The sequence below is a fragment of the Mirounga leonina genome, unplaced genomic scaffold, assembly GCF_011800145.1.
Source record: "Mirounga leonina isolate KUSES-001 unplaced genomic scaffold, KU_Mleo_1.0 Mir_92, whole genome shotgun sequence".
In the NCBI taxonomy this organism is placed as follows: Eukaryota; Metazoa; Chordata; class Mammalia; order Carnivora; family Phocidae; genus Mirounga; species Mirounga leonina.
Window position 1 is genome coordinate 11,658,387 of NW_023270852.1, and position 14,857 is coordinate 11,673,243.

General features: G+C 38.2%; 1 pseudogene; it reads right to left on the minus strand.

The window, feature by feature from the left end:
* Positions 1 to 552: 552 nt before the first annotated feature.
* Positions 553 to 1,696, minus strand: LOC118004008 (annotated as a pseudogene).
* Between the last annotated feature and the right edge of the window lie 13,161 nt (positions 1,697 to 14,857).

The window sequence follows — 14,857 nt, forward strand, 5'->3', positions numbered from 1 at the left end:
GCTATTTTTCATAGGCTGCTTATGCTATAAATCTTCCCTGAAGAGTTGGGAGAAAGTAAGAACATTTGATCAAAAAAGTTCAGGTTACTGACAAAGCAGTAAAACATGTATTGAAGATAACACTAGCTATTATATAAAAGGTTATATAGGTCTGAGGCAGAGAAAAAGTAAAAATATTTGGAACAATTCCATAACCATGGGCAACGCCAATTTCATGTGTCAGATTTAGATGATAAAATTCAGTAACCGGCTATTGTTAACACACTTTTTATTCCTGCCTTCTTCTTTAAAACAAACATTTTGGTTATCTAATAATTGAAAACCTTTTATCACAAATGAATAAATGTTAATATCATTGTGGTTGCCTGAGTAAATAATGATAGATAATTGTAGCCTAAATTTTTCTCTTAGCTCATGGTCTTCTTACTTAAAGCTAAAGTGATCTTTTGAGATGCTTTTATCCCAAACATAAGTCTCATGATTTTAACTTCTATGATGGGCATTTTGCTCATCTATACAATAACAAGGAATAAAAAAAGGTGAAAACCCCATCTATTCCTTTGTTGCACTGGGCTGGAGAACTTTTAACACAGCTCTGCATATCTGTTTGGTCTTCACACTATAGACGATGGGGTTCAGCACAGGGGGGGATTAGCAGGTAGGCACTGGCAATCAGAATATGTACATAAAGTGGAGACTGTTTCCCAAATCTGTGTACAAAGGACAGACTAATCAACAGAATATAGAATACAGCAACTGCCTCAATATGTGAGACGCATGTGCTAAAGGCTTTCTTCCTCTCTTCTGGAGATGCAATGCTGAGGACAGTCTTAATGATTAAAAAATAGGAAAAAATAATGAAGATGGATTCCACTCCAGCAGTGGTGATCAGGGCTGTCAACCCAACTGCATTGCTGATCCTGGTTTCTGTACACGAGAGCTTCATTACATCAGGGTGGAAGCAGTAGGAGTGGTGGAGCACGTGGCTGTGGCAGAAGGACAGTCTTTTAAGAAGTGCAACCATTGGTGTCAGCCTTAGTGTCCCCCTGATGACAATTGCCACTCCAAATTGAACTATTCTGGAATCAGTTAAAATGGTGGCATACCTGAGTGGATTAGAGATGGCCACAAAATGACCAAAGGCCATGGCCAACAGCACTGAGGATTCCATGACAGTGAAAAGTTGAATGAAAAACATCTGTGACAAGTAGGCATTAAAGCTGATCTCCCTGAAGTTGAACCAGAATATACCCAACATGGTGACCAGGGTGGATATGGACAGGCCGAGGTCAGTGGCAGACAGCATGGACAGGAAATAATACATGGGTTCACGGAGGCTGGGCTGGGTGACAATGGCAAAGAGGATCAGGCTGTTTCCCTAGAGGGTGGTTATGTAGAGAAAGCAGAAGGGAATGGAGATCCAGGTGTGGAAGGCTTCCAGCCCAGGAACACCAGTTAGCAGGAAAATGATGGAAGAGGATGTGGTATTCTGGAAAGTTGACATGTTGAACTCAAACTGCATCCTGCAATGATAAACTGTATTTTTTTTATAATGAATTTGACCTGAAAGTAATTATTTCACCTAGTAAACATTTAGAAAGGACAACATCTGTATTATAGAAAGACCTTATGAATAGTGGTTAAAAATAAAGGAAGAAAACTAAGATCACATCTAATAAAGAAGCAGAAAACAGGAAATGAACAATTATGTGAGGATACAGAATTTGTATATAAACAAATCTAGCAGTGACCATCTTATTTAAATTCATTGTTAAGCAGACTACACCCATCACTTCCTGACTTTACATGGATACAGTCAATAAATACTTTTTGAAATGTGTATATTGGGGTTGTATGAAATCTTAGATGAACAACAAACAGTACATGTAGGGATTCTGGTATAGTAAATCAAGTAAATTGGCTTCTGAGGGCCCAAAAAGAATGTTCTCTTCATCTCCTAGATATGTTTTTTGAAGCAGGTTGAATATCTCCAGTCATAATAGCCTACATTTGTTGAGCCCCTACTATCTGGTAGCTGTTAGTAGTTGTAATAATATCCTGTATGGACATACAGTTTATTTGTAGTATCATAACTTGAACTGTATCTAATTAACTTTCATATCACATAACTAGTGTAAGCCATCAAGACAATTACAAACAGAACTATTTGAGTACAGAAGGTCTCAAAGGTAAGTATTAGGGGCGCCTGAGTGGCTCAGTCGGTTAAGCGGCTGCCTTCAGCTCAGGTCATGATGCCAGGGTCCTGGGATTGAGCCCCACATCAGGCTCCCTGCTCCGTGGGAAGCCTGCTTCTCCCTCTCCGGCTCCCCCTACTTGTGTTCCTTCTCTCGCTGTGTCTCTGTCAAATAAATAAATAAAATCTTTAAAAAAATAAATAATAAAAAAAATCTTAAAAAAATAAGGTAAGTATTATGGATACTTTGATGTTTTAAATTTTTATTTGACATCCCAAATCAATTTTTTAGGACTGCATATTCTACATGCTGATGCATTCAAAGCATGGACTGATATATATATTGGCTAAGTTACTCACATGATAAGTTCCTAAATTATGTGTGCCCTGAACTTCTCCATCTCTAAAGTAATAATAACATACATACCCCATAGAATTATTATAAGGATCAAATTAGTTAATGTATATGAAAAACTCAGGGGGTATTTCACTGTGATATAAAAGTCACCAAGTACCAGCTATTATATTTTTAAAAATTAAATTTAAAATATTATATAATCATTTCTTTTCCTTCCTCTCCCACATCTATTTGCATGCCACTCCTCCTTAGTCATGGGTCTTATTGTCTGAGCTGAGACAAAAGATGAAAATATTATCTAAGTCTGAATTTGGCAATGACTGCTGGTTAATAACTTCTTCATATTCTTCTTCATATTCCTTTCTTCCTCCACAGCTAAGATTTTCTTCTTCATTCTTACATGATTCAGAAGAAAAAGAACTCTTGCTCACTTCCAAAGACAACCCTACCCACTATGTTGCCTCTGAATCAATTCTAGATATTTGTATAGTTTAACATTAAATTACTGAATGCATGCTGTAAACCAATAGAGGGATACAGAACCAAATTAAACATGGCACCTGCCATCAAGGATACTTAAAAAAGGATAAGATACTTAGAAAAACAAAAATGTAAATGAGCAAATAAAATGCAATGTGATATATAAAATAATGAGTTTGTGTTTAAAATACACAGGTTGACTATATTAGAACATCATGTGGGGGAAAGGTCAAGAAAGGCTTCCTTGAGCACATGAAGAACACTTGTGCAGGGATGATAAGTAAAAATCACCGTGACAGTATCCTAAGCATGTCCAAGTGTCATTTCAGATATCAGAAATGTCATGAAGATCTGAGATACAAAGTGCTAAAAGTGTTTAAAGGTAGCAAGAATCCAGTATAGAATTATTTTATCACCATCAAAGGGTAAGGAATTTGGATTTTTTCTAAACACTGAAAAAATAAAAAATACATAGATTTCTTTCTGCCCTGTGAAATAACCCCACCAATTTTCTTTCTTTATTAAAATTTGTTCATTTTCATTTGTACCATTACCACAGTCTATAAATATTTCAACTTCTTTCTCAACCTAATCATAACATGGTCTCTTTCCTGTTGTACATATCTCCTTTCCTTTACCAACAACTTACTAAACATTTGTCTATCCTCATTTCTCTCTTAAATGGTTCACACCTATCACTGAAATTTGCTTTTTCTTGGACTGAAGCAAACTCTGTTGCATTCTATTGCTGCATAAAAACCTAGCACAAAGTCATGGTTCGAAACAAGACATTCATTACCTCACATTTCAGCAAGTCAGACATCTGAGCACAGCATCAGCAGGATCTCTGCTCAGGGTCTCACAAGGCTAAAATCAGGCTTTCAGCCAGGACTGTGTGCTCATCCAGAGGTCAGGGTCCCTTCCAGACCCATTCAGACTGTTGGCAGCATTACATTCCTTGTGGCATAGAATTGAGGTCTCCTCTTCCTGGCTGGCCGTGGACTGGAGGTTGCTCTCAGCTCCTAGAGACTGCCCTCCACCCAGTCATGTGGACCTCTCACCACATGACAGGGGGCAACTTCCAATCCAGCGGAGGAATCTCTCTGCTGCTTCTTGTCTCTTTTAAAGGCTCACATGATTGGGGCAGGCCCAGCAGAATAATCCCCCTTTTGATTAACTCAACATCAAGTCATCACAAACCCTACTGACATCTGCAAAGTCTCTTTGCCATACATACAACGCAACACATCCCATCACATTCAGAGGCCCACTCACACTCAAGGGGTGGGTTGCATACTGCACTGTACTCATAGAAGACAGTCATCATGAGGGCCCTTTTAGAATGCTGCCTACCACAACTGTCTAGGCCAGCCAATCTACAAACCTTTATGGGTTTGACTTCTAAAATGTCCTTTGACTGACCATCCTTACCTTCCACTTCTATCACCTCTATTGTAATAACAGTCTCATTAGTTTTTGCAGGAACTACAGCAATTTTCTCATACGTAATTTCCCTGTCCTGAGTTTCAAGTGTTTACATACTTTCTCCATATTGATGCCAGCATGATCTCTCAAAAGTACTTCTTCATACAGAGGCCTTCATTGCCTTCAGCATGAAGTCAAAACTCTTTCCCCCTTTATTACAGCAGTCAAGGATCTTCTCAGTCTGACTGAAATCTACTTCTCCTGCTGCCCAACTTCTTTCTTCCCAAGGGACCTTTTGATATGATCCGCCTGGACCTTTCCTACTTCACCAAACTACCAAATATAGCAAGTTATTTCATAGTGCTGTGCTTTGTTTAATTCATATACCTCCCACTCTTCTTTGAGTGAGCCTAAATTCTTTAGACATATTGTTTGCTCCATGGATCCATTCATAAATTCAACATTAGTATATTATCTTTAGGAAGGATTTTGCGGCATCACTTTCTCTATGTCAAGGCAGAAAGAATTACTTATTCCTCTGGAGTAACATTCTTTTTTATTTATACATCTAGAATAGCATTAATTCCATTGCATGATCATAAGTTATTTGAAAATATGCCTCTCCAACTGAAATCAGCTACTGGCAGGTAGACCATTGCTTTTGATCATTATATTCCTGTTACCATGCCCTGTATTGTGCAGTGTGGGAAATCAATAGGTATTTTTTGATAAAATTAAATCCAAGAGTTGTAAACTGACAAGGGATTCTGGAAATATATCAGGATCTCGACACATTACAGCCTTGTGCATTTAATTCAGGTTGTGTGGCCTCAGATTACACAGGTGACTATTGGAAGAATCTCAGTGAACTCTTTTAGTCCTATAAAATGAGGTAGGTGTGTGTGTGTGTGTGTGTGTTGGGTTTTTTTTTAAAGAAAGACTTGTGCTACTATTTTAGGGTAACTTTCTATGTGCCTCCCTCATTTCTTGATAGTAATTCTCTCTTATACAAAAACAATAGTCCAGTCCCATTGTAAGAGCCTTCTGCAGGTCCTGTGCAGGACTACCTTGAGTTAACTCTCTCCTCTAATTACAGAAAGTCACTAATATGGTTGCAGGGTAAGGTAAATATAGTTTTAAATGTTGGCTCTGGAAATAAGTCAAACAGAGAAAGACATGTATCATATGACCTCACTGATATGAGGAACTCTTAATCTCAGGAAACAAACGAGGGTTGCTGGAGTGGGGGGTGGGGTGGGAGGGATGGGGTGACTGGATGATAGACACTGGGGAGGGTGTGTGCTCTGGTAAGCACTGTGAATTGTGCAAGACTGTTGAATCTCAGATCTGTACCTCTGAAACAAATAATGCAATATATGTTAAGAAAAAAAAAGAAGAAGAAGAAGGTAGCGGGAGGGGAAGAATGAAGCGGGGGAAATTGGAGGGGTAGACGAACCATGAGAGACAATGAACTCTGAAAAACAAACTGAGGGTTCTAGAGGGGAGGGGGGTGGGAGGATGGGTTAGCCTGGTGGTGGGTATTGAGGAGGGCACATTCTGCATGGAGCACTGGGTGTTATGCACAAACAATGAATCATGGAACACTTCATCTAAAACTAATGATGTAATGTATGGGGATTAACATAAGATTAAAAAAATAATAAAAAATAAATAAATAAAAATAAAATAAAAGAAAAGAAAAAAGAAAAAGAAATTTTGAATTGTGGGGCAATGTATAACAAAATAAAATCCATGAGTTTTGTGTCAATGCTTGGACCTCAGTTGGAAGACAAACCTGATTTTTTCACCTGTGACTTCCATGCAAGAACGGGAATATGTACTTACCTTTACTTTCCCTACAAAGGGACTCCTGCCTTGATAATAAGGCTTATGAGCTGTCTAACTGATGGCTTGTTTAAAGTCACAGGAGCAGTGAAAAGGAGGTCAGAAGAAAGAGCCCTGGAGAATAGCAGTATTTTCCAAAAAGACAGTAGCAGCACCTAGTGATGAGACTGCAGAAGCATGCCACTAAGGGAAAATAACTCCCAGGAAAGAAAACACAAGGCTCTCATCAGTTTTTGTCAGACCTCTGATCTCAGAGCCAGGAAAAATGCCTGGCAAAACAGTTTCTAAGAGTATCTGTTCAATGAATGAATTCATTGTATCTGATAACAGTAATAGGCCCTAGACACTTAATATCAGGCATATATTGTGATTCCTGACAGATAGCCCCTTTGAATTATGAATAAAGTTCATAACCATATGGGCATATATTAAAATAGGAGATCAGCTAACATTTTTCTGATTAATCTGGTATTTATCCTTGGTACTATGACTTTGCTCAAAGACAGACCCGGTGATAAAAATAAGTTTTTCTATGTGAAGTTGTAAGGACCTTAAATCATATCCTCTTTATTTTGAAGATGAGGAAGCAGGGTCTCAAGTTAATGCTCTTTTTATTACAGTTAAATAAATTAAGAGACCCCAATGGATTATCTAAGTATCCAAACTAGTCTTCTATGTAATAACAATAGTGATAATGTATTAAATGCCTACTATGTAACAAACCATTTACTTCATTGTATCTCTTTCTCTGAATCCTCTTTCCACTGCTTTGCATGCTTCTAAAGGTCTCTTTTTGAAAGGGAAACAGAGTAGGACTATTCTAATGCAGGAAACTCCATTAGTAAAGCTTGTGGGAAAAGAATAGCTTTTTTTTTTTTTTAATTCTATGAGTATTAACCCCCCTTGGGTCTTCTTGCACTAAAACTAATGAGCAAATATTAAATAACTATTCATGGAAAGATATACTTAAATGTCTCTTTCTCCCCAATGGAGAATTCTTCCAAGACAAGACAAGGGCTTGTATGACTTACACATCCTTGTAACCAGGCTACCAAGAACATATAGACTGACCCTACTACAAAGCTTTGCATCCATCACTATCACAAAATGCACTGGGTCTTATGAGCTCCTTTTTACAGATGAGAAAACTGAAGCTAAGATTAGAAAACCAAGGCTCAGAGGAATCATGTTGCTTTCTCACATTTATCCAACATGACAATGGCAAATCCAAGAATTAAACTGTTCTCTCTGACTTCAAATTCTGTTTTGCCACTACTTATTTAAAAGGAATTTAATTTTGGGGTGCCTGGGTGGCTCAGTCATTAAGCGGCTGCCTTCGGCTCAGGTCATGATCCCAGAGTCCTGGGATCAAGCCCCACATCAGGCTCCCAGCTCAGTGGGAGGCCTGCTTCTCCCTTTCCCACTCCCCCTGCTTGTGTTCCTGCTCTCACTACCTCTCTGTCAAATAAATAAAATCTTTAAAAAATAAAAATAATAAAATAATAAAAAATAAAAGGAATTCAATTTTTAAAATATGTTGAATGAACACATGCTCATAATTTCATGACTTTAATGTATATTTTATTACATTGTTTTAAAATTGATATAATACATGAATATATATAATATATGAATTAGTTGAATATGTACTACCAAGTTCACCAATTTTCTCTGACCTGTTGGTTTCATAAACTATCTGAAGATTGTACAATTCTTGATGTATTTAGAAAAGATTTCAATGCACTAAAACACTGACCTCATGCAAAGAAGAAATCTTGAGTCTGGAAAGGTAGGTCATTTGCTCCTATGCCCTGCTCTTTGAAGAGTCATCCAAGGTGGCAGGAGAAAATCTTTTAAAGCCAGAGAGAGAGAGATATTATCTCAACCTCACAAACTTATGGGCAGAAAGATCCTTCTGTCCTAAGGCTAGGGAAACACTCCCTGATCAGTCCTGTCCCCTTAAGCCAACACCAAAGTTCTCTTTTGCCAAGAAAACTCATAGCGAATACTCAGGTATCAGCTCTCAGAAAAGCAGCCTTTCTAAGGGGCCCAGAAGTTGCCTGGTAAGAGCCATTTTCCCAAAAGAGAATCAAACTCCTAGGAGAGAACTCTACACACCTGTGTCCCACTAACCCTTTGTGCCCTGAAAAGCAGACCATGAAGGGCAATTTCTTTGCAGTCTAGCTTCATTCTTAACTGCACCAAAGAAAAATCCTGGAGATTCCAGGGGTCCAGTCTCATTCAAGAGCTTTCTGACCCCTGAACAGGTAGCTGTAAAGTTTATAAAGGAAAGCTTTGCACAGAGTAAAAGTAAGAGAGAAGTGGCATTTAATGGATCACCCATGAGTTTGCTCACCAGGCATTTGCCAGTGTCACAGAAATCATGACATTGAACCAGGTAGGAAAGGAGTTGCTGAATAAATATATTCACTGAGGCTAGTGCAATAGTATTTGGTTCAGAGCCCATGACTGTTCCTGGGCATTCAGAATATCTTGGGAGTGTTGCTAACTTGTACACAGGCATACAAAATGATAACTTAAAAGAAAGTGATTCAGCAAACAAGCATATGAAAAGATGTTCCGCATCATATGTCATCAGGGTAATGCAAAGTAAAACAATAATGACTTTAGAATTGCCAAAATGCAGAACATGACAACACTGCCAAATCCTGGCAAGGAAGTGGAGCAACAAGAACCCCCATTCATTGCTGGTGGAAATGCAAAATGGTACAGACACCATGGAAGACAGTCTGGAAGTTTCTTATAAAACTAAACATATTCTTACCATACAATCCAGCAATTGCATTCCTTATATACACACCCAAGGAGTTGAAAACATATCTATGCAAAAATTGCACACGGATATTTACGGTAGCTTTTATTCATAACTGTCAGAATTTGGGAGCAACCAGGATGTCCTTGAGTAGGTGTGGATAAATAAAGTATGATATAACCACAAAATGGAGTATTTTCAGTACTAAAAAGACATTAGCTATTAAGCCCTGAAAAGTTAGGAAAGAAACCTAAATGCATATTATTAAGTAAAAGAAGCCAGTCAGAAAAGGCAACATACTGTGTAATTCCAACTATGTAACATTCTGGAAAAGGCAAATTATGCAGACAGTAAAATGATCAGTGGCTTGCCTGAGGCTAGGGAAGAGTCCTTGAGCAATTAATAGGCAGCACATTAAGGATTTTTAGGGCAGTGAAAATACTCCATGTGATACTATATAATGGTGAATGCATGGTCATTATAAATTTGTCCAAACCCATGGAATGCACAACACCAAGAGTGAACCCTAATGTAAACTATGGACTTGAAGTGATAATGATGTGTCAGTGAAGGTTCATCAATTATAAGAAATGAACCACTCTGGTAGGGGATGTTGGTAATGGTGGGAGGCTATGGATATGTGGGCACAGGCGATATATGGGAAATCTCTGTCCCTTCCACTCAATTTGCTGTGAACCTAAACTTCTCTAAAGAACTGGGTGTTATACACAACTGATAAATTATTGAACACTACATCTGAAAGTAATGATGTACCATACATTGGTTAACTGAATTTAAATAAAAAATTAAAAAAAAAAAAAAAGAATAGTCTAGGGGCGCCTGGGTGGCTCAGTCGTTAAGCGTCTGCCTTCTGCCCAGGTCATGATCCCAGGGTCCTGGGATCAAGCCCCGCATCGGGTTCCCTGTTCAGTGGGAAGCCTGCTTCTCTCTCTCCCACTCCCCCTGCTTGTGTTCCCTCTCTCACTGTGTCTCTCTCTGTCAAATAAATAAATAAAATCTTTAAAAAAAATAGTCTATTAAAAACAAAAAGCAACTAAAAAAGAATACAAAATTTTGTGATTCCCTTGTATGTCCCTTGCAATCTTACAAAGGCACTAGGGTGTTCTGATAACTGGTCTAAAACTGACACTAATACATTCAGCTCTGTGGTGGAGACATTAACCATGTTTGGCAGACAGCTTCTGTTAAAAATGTGGATACTCATAAGTAGCCTCCAACCTTTGGCCATTAATACAACCTTACACAATTACTGGCAAATTGAGAGGGTTGGTAGTTTCAAGAACATTAACTAATTAAACATACTTCTTGGCATAAAAAGCTATGCGCCAAGAGGACATTACCTTGCAAAGATCTGCTATACAGAAAAAGAGAATGATTTATTGTGATTAGCATTGCTGCAGAGGCCTTAATTATCCTGTTTAATTTTTTTTTCTTCTGTCACAAGATTCTAGATCCCCAGGAAACTCTGGAAAGACACAGTTCATTCCAGGAGTTCGTCCAAAACCTGATAAAATATGCTATCCATTTAGGATCTTTGGGACTAATAGAAAAATAGTCTTCCCACAGAAAGCGCTTCAACAGATGGGGTAGACATTTTCACAGCCCTGGGTAAGTTTGCCATGAAATGACTGAGACTCGGGGGGAGAAAATGCACAATTCAAACAGGTGTTTCCAAGATACAGAAGCAAAGGGGGATGCCCAGGCAATTACAGGGATATACATGTGAAAATCTTGCTAGCCATGCTAAGCATTCCAATCTAAAGAGCACTGGTCCACGAGCAGGGCTGCAAGAGATGGTATATTGTTAGAACGTCTGGTTCTTTTCCAGTGCAAACTGAGGGATTTAAACCATTCAATAACCCAAGTTTAATGATTAGTGGACACACAAACAAAGGGCATAATAACCAATGTTCATTCTGTTGATAGAGTGTCTCTTCTAATTGGCCTGTCCCAGGGCTTGAATATTTTGAATACCTTCTCTGCACTCACCTATCCATTTAGAGTTAAAAAGCATTGGTTAAAATCAAAGTATTTAGAACCAGCCCAGGCTCCAAAGCTCAGCTTTGTCACCAAAAGTGTGACCTTGGGCCAATTATGTAACCACTTCACTTCCATTTCTTCATTTTTACATGGGGAAAATAATTATATCTGCCTCATACATTTACTTTTCATAATAAACAAAGTGACCCAATATCAATCCATAGAAAAGTCAGCACAGTACATTTTGTACTCATTTATAATAGGTTATTTAATATTTATTGTTATTGCTTGCCATTACAATTATTTTTTTCATTAAGATAGCGATCTTAATAAATTATTGTTTAGTGACTGACACGTATCAGATACTATGCTCCAGATATCAAGAAGAAAAGGTATAGTCTCTACCCTCAAGGAGTTCACATTTCTGACAGGTAAGAGAGCCATCATAGTAAAACAAATCTGATTAGGACATCACCCTGCTTCCAATCCTTCGGCTTCTCAGTTCCCTGAGGAATCTGCTTTGCAGGCCTTTTGGCTCCAACCTAAAAGCACTGTCTTTCCACTCTCTCTGCTTAACCTTATTGAATTTATCTTCAACTCCCTAAATGAAGGAAGGGAAAACTAAAGGGGGGGAAATCAGAGAGGGAGACGAACGATGAGAGACTCTGGACTCCAGGAAACAAACTGAGGGTGTCAGGGGTGGGGGAATGGGTTAGCCCGGTGACGGGTATTAAGGAGGGCACTTGCTGCAATGAGCACTGGGTGTTATACACAAATAATGAATCATGGAACACTACATCAAAAACTAATGATGTAATGTATGGTGACTAACATAACATAATGAAAGATTTTATTTTTTATTGACATAAAGCTTACATTATATTAAAATTAAAATAACTTGTTCTAAGATTTTATGATTTGAAAATTAAAGATAATTTTTTTTATATTTTGTATTTTTTATTATAAGGTATGACTCCCCTCAAAATTGTTTCAATTGAAAGAATTCTTTTTTTTTATTCTTATGTTAATCCCCATACATTACATCATTAGTTTTAGATGAAGTGTTCCATGATTCATTGTTTGTGCATAACACCCAGTGCTCCATGCAGAATGTGCCCTCCTCAATACCCACCACCAGGCTAACCCATCCTCCCACCCCCCTCCCCTCTAGAACCCTCAGTTTGTTTTTCAGAGTCCACTGTCTCTCATGGTTCATCTACCCCTCCGATTTCCCCTGCTTCATTCTTCCCCTCCTGCTACCTTCTTCTTCTTCTTCTTCTTTTTTTTCTTAACATATATTGCATTATTTGTTTCAGAGGTACAGATCTGAGATTCAACAGTCTTGCACAATTCACAGCACTCACCATAGCACATACCCTCTCCAGTGTCTATCACCCAGTCACCCCATCCCTCCCACCCCACCCCCCACTCCAGCAACCCTCAGTTTGTTTCCTGCGATTAAGAATTCCTCATATCAGTGAGGTCATTTGATACATGTCTTTCTCTGTTTGACTTATTTCGCTCAACATAATACCCTCCAGTTCCATCCATGTCGTTGCAAATGGCAAGATCTCATTCCTTCTGATGGCTGCATAATATTCCATTGTATATATATACCACTTCTTCTTTATCCATTCATCTGTCGATGGACATCTTGGCTCTTTCCACAGTTTGGCTATTGTGGACATTGCTGCTATAAACATCGGGGTGTACGTACCCTTTCGGATCCCTACATTTGTATCTTTGGGGTAAATACCTAGTAGTGCAATTGCTGGATCATATGGTAGCTCTATTTTCAACTTTTTGAGGAACCTCCATACTGTTTTCCAGAGTGGCTGCACCAGCATGCATTCCCACCAACAGTGTAGGAGGGTTCCCCTTTCTCCACATCCCCGCCAACATCTATCGTTTCCTGACTTGTTAATTTTGAAAATAAAAGATAAATTAATGGAAACTGAATATTGTGGAGTGTTTTATTTTCCTTTGTTTTTATTTTGTTTTGTGTTTGTTTTTTTAGCTCTCTTGCATTACAGTTCCCCAATATTGTGTTCAGGATGCCTATGGAATAAAACACCACAGTTGTTGACCATGCCCGCAACATTTCCCTAACCTTCTATCATCTCCTCACTCTACCCTCTATGTTACTATCCTCATCCCTAGATCCCTTCAGGAAGTCCTTATTTCCTCAGATCTCATTATAGCAATTATATTTGGCGAGCCTCTCTTGACCATATAGGGCAAGATCTCAACATCCATTTGATCTACATCGGTGCTTCTCAAACTTGAATGTCACATAAGTCCCTTAGGTATCTTGCAAAAATGCAGATGATGACTCAGTATATCTGATATTCTACATTTCTCACAAGCTTCCATGTGATGCCAATACTATTGGTTTTTTAGTAGCAGAAATCTATTAATTTTCCTCCTTTAGATAAAGTAAGTATAGCACAGTACTGTAATTTCCCACATATTTAATTTTATCCTCCACTAAACTCTGTAACATCGGGGGCAATATCCATTGTGTTCGCTGTTATTACACCTTCAAATCTTACTCAGTAACAGACATATAGTATGCATACAATATTTTTGTAATGATAAATGAATGCATGAAGAATGTTGATGGAAGCATGTATAAGACATGGTGAGAGCAGAGAGGAATGGGATAAACAGGAATAATAGGAATAGCCAGAGGAGATGATAGAGAGAGGAAAGTAAGAGCTACATTTCTTTATCCACTAAAATTGAATGGTTAATGTTGGCCAAATTAATAGGGTAGAACTACTGGTAATTCAACATGACTGAATCCAGGAGAAGAGAATGAGACTGTCACCAGACCCTGGAGGGCTTGCAGGAGTTGTAGGACCTTAGTATTTTTTGTAAATAGCAAATAGGTTGTTTCTAAATACAGTTAGTGAGGCAGGAACCAGTTTTTGTTGTTATTGTTATTCTTTGCTTGCTTTTAGGTTTGCTTCTACAATTGGATATATTAACCCTCGATTATCTGATTTGCCTCTTGCTCCTGTCTCAGACTGTTTCTTTCAGAACCTACACTATTTACTCCCTTAGAAAACTCTCAGTCCTGAATTCTGTTTTCCCATTTCCTGATTCAAAATGACTATCCACATCAGCTGCTCCATGTGTGAATTTTAAAGGTCATAGCCTATGACCAGATAAAATACTTACTTCTGTGTCATTTAGAATTTTTGTTACCTACATGTTTTACTACTGTAGATAATACTGCAATAAATGTTCCTCTATATAAAATGTGGCCTGTATCTCTATTTTTTCCTCTGGATAAATTTCTAGAAATAGAACATAATGGACCTTTTAAGCCAACAATATACTGGAAAATGCACTTTCAGAAAGTTCATACAAATACTGTAAAACAGGGCTTAGTCCATGATAACACAGCAACATAACACTGTGTATTGTAAGTTTCTTAAAATTTTGTGATTTTATTGAGGGGTATTTTGCTCAGACTTTCAGAAAGTTGAATTGAATTACCAGCTACTGTTCTGCTGGGCTGGCATGAGAGTAGGGCAGTGAGAAGGACTGTAATTTGAAAGTACGAGTACAATGTGTGTCAGTGCTCTATCACTATGCACCATGCGCATGCACCAAGCTCTGGCTCAGAGTGTACTATAATATTCTTATAACTCTATTGCTGTGAGAAAAAGTAACATTCTTTTGGCCAGGGGATAAATAAACATAATCCCCAAGAAGTTTCTGAGACTGATGGGAACGCAGTCACTGCCCTAGAATTTGCCCAGACTGGTAGAGA